The 9414-nt window shown below is 45.0% G+C and overlaps 1 protein-coding gene and 1 long non-coding RNA gene across 6 annotated transcripts in view; one reads left to right on the top strand and one right to left on the bottom strand.

Annotated features, from left to right (window-relative positions):
• The window catches only part of PRR5L (proline rich 5 like), a 165778-nt gene that overhangs the window by 64404 nt on the left and 91960 nt on the right, over nucleotides 1-9414 (top strand). The window contains exon 1 of one of the 5 annotated variants that reach the window (XM_013990119.2): nucleotides 44-256. The exons of the other annotated variants lie outside the window; for them this stretch is intronic. The gene's annotated coding sequence lies outside the window, so the exon portion shown is untranslated. Of the gene's footprint in view, nucleotides 1-43; nucleotides 257-9414 lie in introns of those variants that run through there. 5 annotated transcript variants of the gene reach the window in all.
• On the bottom strand, nucleotides 1710-5548 carry LOC106508005. The gene is made up of 3 exons (XR_001304495.2): nucleotides 4846-5548; nucleotides 2901-3002; nucleotides 1710-1822 (listed from the first exon to the last, which is right to left on the bottom strand). It is a non-coding gene; the product is annotated as an uncharacterized LOC106508005 (long non-coding RNA).

Here is a 9414-nt window from a genome sequence, read left to right as displayed (position 1 = left end):
TGACATTTTTTTAGGTCACTGATCCTTCCCTTCCCCTTTTAAGGCCTCTTTCCTCCACTTTTAGCACCAAAGCGCTGACGTGCTCCCCCCCCCTTAACAACTTGTCTTTTGGAACTCCATCTTGGAATGGAGTGCTAAGGTGCGTGGCTGGTCAGAGTTGAACCCGCCACCCTTGGAAAAGAAACACGAGGATCCTGGAGGCAGTATCTTCACCCCCTGGGGACAGATCTCCCCAGCAGGAAATTTTACACACTGGGTAAGCAGAGTAGACATTTTCGGGGTAAGAACATTTTTTTCTAGAACTTCTCAAACCATGTCTGCTGTTTTTATGGGACCATCAGTGATGCATCCCTTCCTCTCTCCACTTGTCTTCCCTTCTCTCTTTTTTTTTTTGTCTTTTTGCCTTTCCTGGGGCCCCTCCCGCTGCATGTGGAGGTTCCCAGGCTAGGGGTCGAATCGAAGCTGTAGCTGCTGGGCCCAACCACAGTCACAGCAACACAGGATCCGAGCCGCACCTGCGACCTACACCACAGCTCACGGTAATGCCGGATCCTTAACCCACTGAGCAAGGCCAGGGATCAAACCCAAAACCTCATGGTTCCTAGTCGGATTCATTAACCGCGGAGTCACGACGGGAACTCCATGTCTTTCCTTCTTCATTTCTACTTTTCCTTTGTTCTTCTATAAGAGCTTTTACTGGAGTTCATGTAGTGGTTCAGAAGGTTAAGAACCTGACATAGTGAGGATGCAGGTTTTATCCCTGGCCTCACTCAGTGGGTTAAGGATCCGGCATTGCTGCAAGCCGCAGTGTAGGTCCCAGATACACCTCAAATCTGATGCTGCCATGGCTGTGGGGTAGGCGGGCAGCTGCACCTCTGATTTGACCCTTAGCATAGAAACTTCAATATGCTGCAGGTGTGGCCATAAAAAGAATAATAAAAATTAAGCTTTACTGAACCACTGTTATATCCCAGGCATTGCCTAGGCTTGAGGATTCAAAGGTGAATTACTTGCCATCATTTTCTAGCTTGTGAGCAGAAACAGGTGAACTGATGATCCCTGCAACTCGTTGAGGCAAATGCTCTAGGGGAGGGTGTGCCAAGTGCTAGGGCAGGGCCCCCTGGGGTGGAGGGGAAGGAGGTTCCTGGCCTGGCCCCTGGAGGGGAAGTGGGTGTTTATGAGGAGGCGTACGGGGCACTCTGGCCCAGAGAGGTTAAGCAATGTGCCCAAGTTCACAATGGTATGTTGCTGGACCAGCGTTGAAATCTGTTTTGGCTCCATTACCTGCACCCTTGACCTGAATGCAGTCCTGCCTTTCCAAAAATGCAAGCAGCTTAGAGTGACTTGGAAGAGGGCAAGATGGGTGAAAAGAAAGAGTGGTTGGGAATGAGGCTGTGGTCAAGCCTGCGTATAGCATCCCTTTAGGTATACCGGTAAATAGAAAAAGGGGGCAAACCTTTATGGAGCAAAGTCGACCCCAATGTTTTCAGGTGCTGCTCATTTATGTTCATGTCACAGGTTATTTAGCATGTATTCATTGTCCCTGCACCAGGACAGACATCACTCCTGCCCTGTTTTGGAGCTCCCAGCTGTCCAGCACAGCTGGGGGCAGACTTACTGCGCTAAGCAGGATTCACTGTTAATTGTTCAACATTATTTCTACAGATGCTGTGGTTGCAGCTTCTGGCTGCTTCCTTCCAAGACCTTTTGCCCCTTCTTCTAGCAAACAACCTGACTCACGTCTTTTCTCTCCTCCTTTCCTTCCTCCGGCTTCTCCAGTCAGAGGTGCAGAAGGGCTGTGAACTGGCCCTTGGCAGGTTTCCTGCAAAGAGAGAAGGAAGGGGCCCGGCTCAATAAACAGGAGCTTACCCTTCTTGGCCGGGTTCGCTTGACAAAGAGATTTGGTTCCTTCACCTACCAGCCTTTACCTGGCTGGTGCTGGCTGAGAGTTTATTCTTTCAGAAACAGCAGGGGCCGAGGGAGAATGGCCCACCCCTCCCGCAAGAATGCAAAGAAACAATCGGCTATTAATTTCCAGTAGGATGAACAGGAACCCTTTCAGCCAGGAAATCTAAATTGAACAATGATTAAGTCATTCAAGCTCTCTGGTCCCTGGTCCCTGAGTTCTTGGAGAGCATTTTAGCCACTGGTCTTGGGAAGTTATTTCACTTTTTTTTTCTTTTTCTTTTTAGGGCCACACCTGTGGCGTATGGATGTTCCCGGGCTAGGGGCTGAATCAGAGCCACACCACAGCCTCAGAACGCCAGATCTGAGCCGCATCTGCAGCTTGCGGTGATGTCAGATCCTTAACCCACTGAGCGAGACCAGGGATGGAACCGCATCCTCATATGTACTAGTCTGGTTTTTAACTTGCTGAGCCACATCAGGAACTCTGGGGATTTCACTTTTAAATGAGGTGTCTGCTTGCTCCCATAGGCAGCACCATGTAGGCCTTAAGCCTAAGGAGTAGGGAGCCTTAAGCCTAAGGAGTAGGTTTAAGTCCCAGCCCTACCACTTGCTGTGTGACTTGGGGCAAGTTACTAAACTCTCTGAGCCTCAGTTGTCTCTTCTATGAAATGTAAATAATAATAGTACCAGCCTCATACTGCTGATGATATTTGTGATATGCTTGGAACTATGTAAACACTTTTAAGAGGTAAATTTATTAAATAAATGTATTTAATTATCCAGCTGCGGGTGGTACTTGCTTCTGTCTTTTCTTTCTCTTGGGATGCCTGTCATTGGACAGAGGGAAAAGATTTAGCAAAGAGGCTAAAAAGCAGAGATTTGGGGGTCAAACTGCCTCAGTTCAAACCCTGACTCCACCAGGAGTGGATGTCATCTAATCTCTCCGCTCCTCCGTTTCCTCCTCTGTAAAATGGGTTTATAATTGTACTTACTGCCTAGGATGATCGTGGGGAATAAGCCATGTCATGTTCTCAGTGTAATGAGTGGCAGATAGGAAATGCTCACTAAATTTTAGCTGTTGTTTTCAGGCACTCCTGAAAAAAAAAAAAAAAAAAAAAAAAGGGCTTTATCAACACAGCAGTTTTGATTGCACTAAACTTCAGTAATGACAAAGCTAACATACAGAGCACATGTGTCCAGAGCCTCAAGCTGGCCCCTGGAAGCTGGTTGTGTGCTGGTTAACCAAACACTTGGCCGTGTTGTGTAATATGGGAGAACTCAGCTATTCTGCATGTCTTGGCTCTTCTGCTTGCTAGAGGTGCAAAGTTGGGCAAGTTAGCATCTCCAAACCTCAATTTGTTTCCTTCCTCCCGCCCATCCTTCCTTCCTTTAATATTTATTGAGGGCCTACTCAGAGGAGGCACAGTGCCAGGTGGACAGGCACCTGATGCATCACGGCAGCCCGTAGCTATTAAACAGGTCACCCCGGCTGCTGGGGTCCCAGCCTGGGCCACATATCTGGTGTGCTCTTGGTAAATATGGCTGCTCATGCTCATTTGCTCTCAAATGTCCTTGATCACATTTACATCCGGTCTCATCAACCCTTCTCGTGAAGGAGGTGGCTGGTTCTTCTCTCCAGCCCAGATGAGATGCTCGAGGCAGGTCAGAGGCAAGACCATGCAAGGTTGCTCATTTTGTTTCTGCAGCAGAAAGTGAAGCAGGCATATTCTTTCCCCTGTAAACTTACGGTATTATCGGTAGATTAGTCATCCAAGAAACTAAAAAGCAGAACGGGACAGTCTGTCTACCTAGCAGACTCAATTAAGATCACCCCTTGATCTTATTTAGTCCTGGGCTCTCTTTAAAGCAAATGTGACTGTCTTGCAATCCTTCTGTCTTGAACAGCAGTTCCCTGTGTTCTGTGGAAAACTATATCCTTCAACTGTTAATAGTCTACTGTGAAAAGAAATTAAATTAGTCAGTGTTTCTTTCCTGCAGACCACTGCCAAGTTCTTAACACATGGATGCATGTCGTGATATTGAATGTGACATCTGCAACAATTATTCGAGTAAGGGACTTTCTCCAGTAACACTAGCAACATCTGTGGTTTGCCCTTCCTCAGAGAAGAGTTTGAGACGTGCCATAAGCGAGGTGTTATTGAGGAAAGCCCTGCTGAAAAACCCAGACTCTGGTCATATAAGTTCCATACTTAGGAGAAGTGGATCAGACACTGAGTGATGTCGGATCAGAACTGCCCCAGTTGTGAACTGGAGACTGGCACTTGCACACAGGAAACTGGCCCCAGATAGTTGAGGGGCATATCAAAGAAATGACTTCAGTGAGCCCAGACCTTTGCATCTTCCCATAGCAAAGCGCTAAATTCCTTAACTTGAGATGTCTGTTTTTCTGTTATTAGCAGGAATCTTTTGTTCCTACCACCTGCCCTTTGTTTCAAAAACTCCTATATATCCTAACGCCCCGTTCCCTGTAGAAGCAGTTTTCTCAGGGTTACCTGAGATGCTGCCTTCTGGGCTTAAGTTTTCATTTTGCCCCAAATAAGACTTAACTCTTGGAGTTTCAGCAGTTAACGAACCCGACTAGTATCCATGAGGAACCAGGTTTGATCCCTGGCCCCGCTCAGTGGGTTAAGCATCCAGTGTTGCCGTGAGCTATGGTATAGGTCACAGATGTGGCTCAGATCTGGTGTTGCTGTGTCTGTGTCATAATCCAGTGGCTGCAGCTTTGATTTGACCCCTAGCCTGGGAACCTCCATATGCTGTGGGTGTGGGCCCAAAAAGACAAAAAAAAAAAAAAAAAAGACTTAACTCTCAACTTTTAGGTTGTGGTTTTTTTTTTTTAAGTCGACACAGTTAATGCCACAGATTGAACAGGGAGTTCTCTGTGAGCTGTGGCTCTCACTTTCAGGCTTGGCTTACCTTGACCGAGTGAGACACTGCAGCACCACTAGGGACAGCTGTCCAGGGGGACAGGGCATCCAGCTCTGCTCACTTTCTCCTCCTGCAGAATTCTACTCATTTCTCACATCCAGCAGAAAACCTCCCTACAGTTGGTGGTTTGAATGAGAATATTTATCTTCCCCAAACAGTTCTTCAACTTCCTCTCCCTAAATCGAGAGGTCAAGATGACTCAGAGTAGGGAAGAACTTACAGTGGGAAATAATTTGTGGTTATTTCCACTTCTGACCAGCTGGGTGATCTTGGGCAAGGAATAAGCTATTTGCTTTAGCCTCAATTTCTTCATCTGTAAAATGGGGCTTAGCATTGGGTCATAGCATTGTCTGAGGAGTAAGCGAGCTACTGCTTGCAGAGCACCTGACATAGTGTCAGCATATTGTACATCTGCAATTAATGTTCATATTAGTGTCAGTTGTAACTGTTGTTATTGTAGAGTCCACATTTGTGTGTGTGTGAGAGAGACAGAGAGAGAGGGAGGGGGTAGGGAGGGAGGGGATGGATGAGGGAAGTATTTGCAATGCTTAGGTTTAATGGAAATTCCGTCTTGCAAAGGAAGATTCTAAATTAAAATGAAAAATGGATACATTCCTCACTAGTGCTGATTCTTTCACCTGAAGAGATAATTTATCAATGTGATTCTAGGAGGAGTCCTAGTAATCAATATTACTGATTATATATTCATGAATATCTTAGTTTATACATCAGACTCTGGAGAATTTAGTTAGCATGAGTCAGTCCTCAGAAGCTTCCTTTGCATGGAATACACATTGTGGCTGAATCATGGTACCCAGGATACTGAATACATGATTAGAGTGTTGTGTGATGGGCAATGATTCTGAGGAAAGGGGGCTAGATTGAGTCAAGGGATTTTTCATCAGGCCTCTTGACCACAGCCTAGGTGAACTCTCCTGGCCAGAACTCTTTTCACTCTCCCTCTGTCCTTTTTTTTTTTTTTTTTTTTTTGCCATTTCTTGGCTGCTCCCGTGGCATATGGAGGTTCCCAGGCTAGGTGTCGAATCGGAGCTGTAGCCACCAGCCTACACCAGAGCCACAGCAACAGAGGATCCAAACCGCGTCTGCAACCTACACCACAGCTCACGGCAACGCCAGATCCTTAACCCACTGAGCAAGGGCAGGGATCGAACCCGCAACCTCATGGTTCCTAGTCGGATTCGTTAACCACTGCGCCATGACAGGAACTCCCCTCTGTCCTTTTCTTTCCCCTCTTTCACACTCTTCCCTTTCCTATCCTCCCCACCTCCTCTCCTTTCCCCTACCCCAGCTGGAATGAATAAGCATAAATACATTCCTACTTATCGCATTCATCTTTGCACATACCCAATGCAGACTGTTCTCTTATGATGTTATATTTATCTGATTCTGCTCCTTATTTTTATTTTTCTGTTTTTAATGTGGAGAGGGTATGAATGTCATGTTTCAGGATTACTGTTTTATTTCCACATTCTTGGACTACTTGTTGGAAGTCTCCTTATACTCAACAGTATTTTTTTTAAATACAAGAGTATATTTATATTGCAGTAACACAATAAACACTAGAGAATAAATATATGTGAAAATAACATATGTGAAAATAGCTAGAGAATAAACATATGTGAATCATATGTGAAATAAATTGGGACTCAAGCACCATACTGGGCTTTACCATAAAGGAGTTGGGATTATTTATCTAGGGAAGTAAACATTATGTACAATAGATACACAGAAATCTCTTGTTTTGAATATAGTGGCTCATCACTTTTCTATTCTTACTAAAAACAAAAAACAAAAAAACTGTGCAACAGTGTGCCAAGCACTACGCCAAATATCTCACATAACTCTCATAAACCTCATTTAGATTTTATAAAATCCCTGAAAGCCAGGTTGTGTCTGCAAGTGAGAGTCTAATGAATTAAGGAACTGCCCTGAAGTAGTACTGCTAGGTCTAAATCAACTTTAGGCTTCTTCTCCCCAAGAAAACCTTTATTGAATGTAAGATATAGATTATACTAGAAGGGATGACTCTTCCAATCAAGATAGCTGTGTTGCAGATGACACCTTACCTGTACCCTACTCTTGAATTAAAGAGGCTTCTCACAGAAATATGGCCAAGCTAGGCTTTGTGGGAGCTGGGGTCAAGAAAAGTCCTGTCTCTCTCTCATTCTTTCTCCCTCTTCTCTCCATCCCTTCTGTCTGTGTATGTGTATTTGTGCACATGAACACACGTGTGATTTTTCTTTTGTGAGATCCTCATTATCTGAAAAATTCATTCATTCAACAAGCGTATGAATTCCTGTGTAACATGAGATCCTGGATGACCTTGACGAGTAGTTGCAGCAGAATGGAGACGATGAAAGCCTGGTTGGAGAGGGTGAAAGGAGGAGAAAGATAAGGAATATTGGAGACAATGAATATGGAAAACTCTTTGGGGGGGTTTGCTCTTCACAAACTGGTAAGGTGCGGACAGGGGAATGTCCTAACTGCTTCACTGGGAGATGGGGAGTGCAGGGGACTGGAATTGGTCACACAACAGAGGGTTTAGCCTCAGATTCTCCATCTCCATTCAGTCCATCTCCAGAAATTGGACAGAGGCAGAATGTGGCTACAGATTCCAGCAGGTGGATAGGTGCAGCAGTGGCGGTATATGTGTCAGTCAGTTCAGCTTGGGTTGCTATAATGAATAACAAACAAGGGGCTTAAACAAAAGGCATCCATTGTCTCAAAGTTCTGGAAGCTGGGATGCCCAAAATCAAGGTACCAGCGGATTTAATTCTTGGCAAGGGCCCTTCCCACAGCTTTCAGACGCTGCTGGCTTGCTGTGTGTTCACATGATTTTTCCTTATTGGAGAGAGAGACAGAAACAGAGATAGAGACAGAGGGAAATACAGAGATATTGATGAAGTACAGTTGATTTACAATGTTGTGTCTGTTTCGGGTATATAGCAAAGTGATTCAGATATATATAGATATAGATATATAGGTATATGTTCTTTTTCAGATGCTTTGCCGTATAGGTTATTATGACATATTGAATAGAGTTCCCTGGGCTATAGACTTAGTCCGTGTTGTTTATCAATTTTATATATAGTAGTGGGTATCTGTTAATCACAACTCCTAATTTATCTCTCCCCCCTGCTTTCCCCTTTCGTAACCATAAGTTTGTTTTCAAGGTCTCTTTCTCTTTTTCTAAAGGTATTAATCTCATCACAAGGGCCCCAACCTCATGAGCTCATCTAACCTTAATGGACTCCCAAAGGTCCCACCTCCAAATATCATCACATTGAGGATTAGGGGCTCAACCTATGATTTGGGGGGAACCCAAAGATTCGGTCCATAGCATTATGGGAATTGTATTAGATATTCCTATATTATCATGCAAAGAAAGAAGGAAGGTTCTCAGATGAGAGTGAGGATGTGGAAGAAAACTTTGAAATGCTGGAGACAGTGGAAGCTTGAAAACACCGGTCATTTGATGTGGGTGCCAAGTGGCACTAAGGGCCCAGGAGGGTGGTGGATGTGACTATGTGGTTGTGTGTATTTCTCCACCTACGTTTATACTGAGTCAGGCACTGAATAGAGGAGAAGTGGACTGAACAATCTTGACTTAGCAAAGCAATGAAATGAGAAAGGGGCAAGGGAGTCTAGGGTGGGTGCGAAGAAGGTAATATAATAATAGAATCTAATCTGGATGAGGAGGGAAGTGAGGACACAAGGGAGCTGAGAGCCACAAAAAGGCAGTGTATCCTAGGGAGCTGAAGAATTATAGGAGTCAGGGAACTAGGGGGAGAGAAGTGAAAAGTTAGAGAGTGGAAAGGGGGGGCAATAGGAAGTGAGAAGGTCAAGGCTGACCATGAGAGTGAGTGGCCATGGTGGGAGCGGAAGACAAGGTCATTGGAGCAGGGGTCAAGGAACTGAGCTGGGGGGAATGTTGGAAGAATTCTTTCTATGAATATTGAAATTACCAAGGTAATTCTTCCATGGATATTGAATGGATATTGAAATCCTCAAGAGCAATACCTAAGAGAGTGACAGTGAACTGGGGGTTAAAGCTTCGAGGGAAGAGGGGGATAACCCAGGAGACGGCATGACCATAACAAGGAGGGAAGTGAGTAGAGTAGCCTGATGGTTTGGTGGGGTTCTTAGGGAGGAACGGTGGCCCAGAAGTGGGATAAGGACCCAGGATAACAACCACTCGTCCTCCCAGTTGAGTGAGAAAAGGAGTCTTGGAGAGAAATCACCACCATTTGAGGGGATTTCAGAGAAGGGAAGGCCCTCAGGGGAGAACCTGGGTTCACTTAGAACAGTGATTCTCAAAGTGGAGTTCAGGAACCCCAGGAAGTCTCCTAGACCCTGTCAGAGAACCGTAAGTCAAAAACTATTTTCATAATAACACCGAGATATTATTTGCCCTCTTGCTCTCCAAGTCTACAGTGGAATTTTCCACAGGCTATGTGATGTGTGATAACACAACAGATTGAATGCAGAAGTGGATAGAAGAATCCAGCTGTCTTTCATTAAGCCAGAAGTTAAAGA

This window comes from Sus scrofa, chromosome 2 (genome assembly GCF_000003025.6).
Source record: "Sus scrofa isolate TJ Tabasco breed Duroc chromosome 2, Sscrofa11.1, whole genome shotgun sequence".
Lineage (NCBI taxonomy): Eukaryota > Metazoa > Chordata > Mammalia > Artiodactyla > Suidae > Sus > Sus scrofa.
This window is presented reverse-complemented; position numbering and strand designations above follow the sequence as displayed.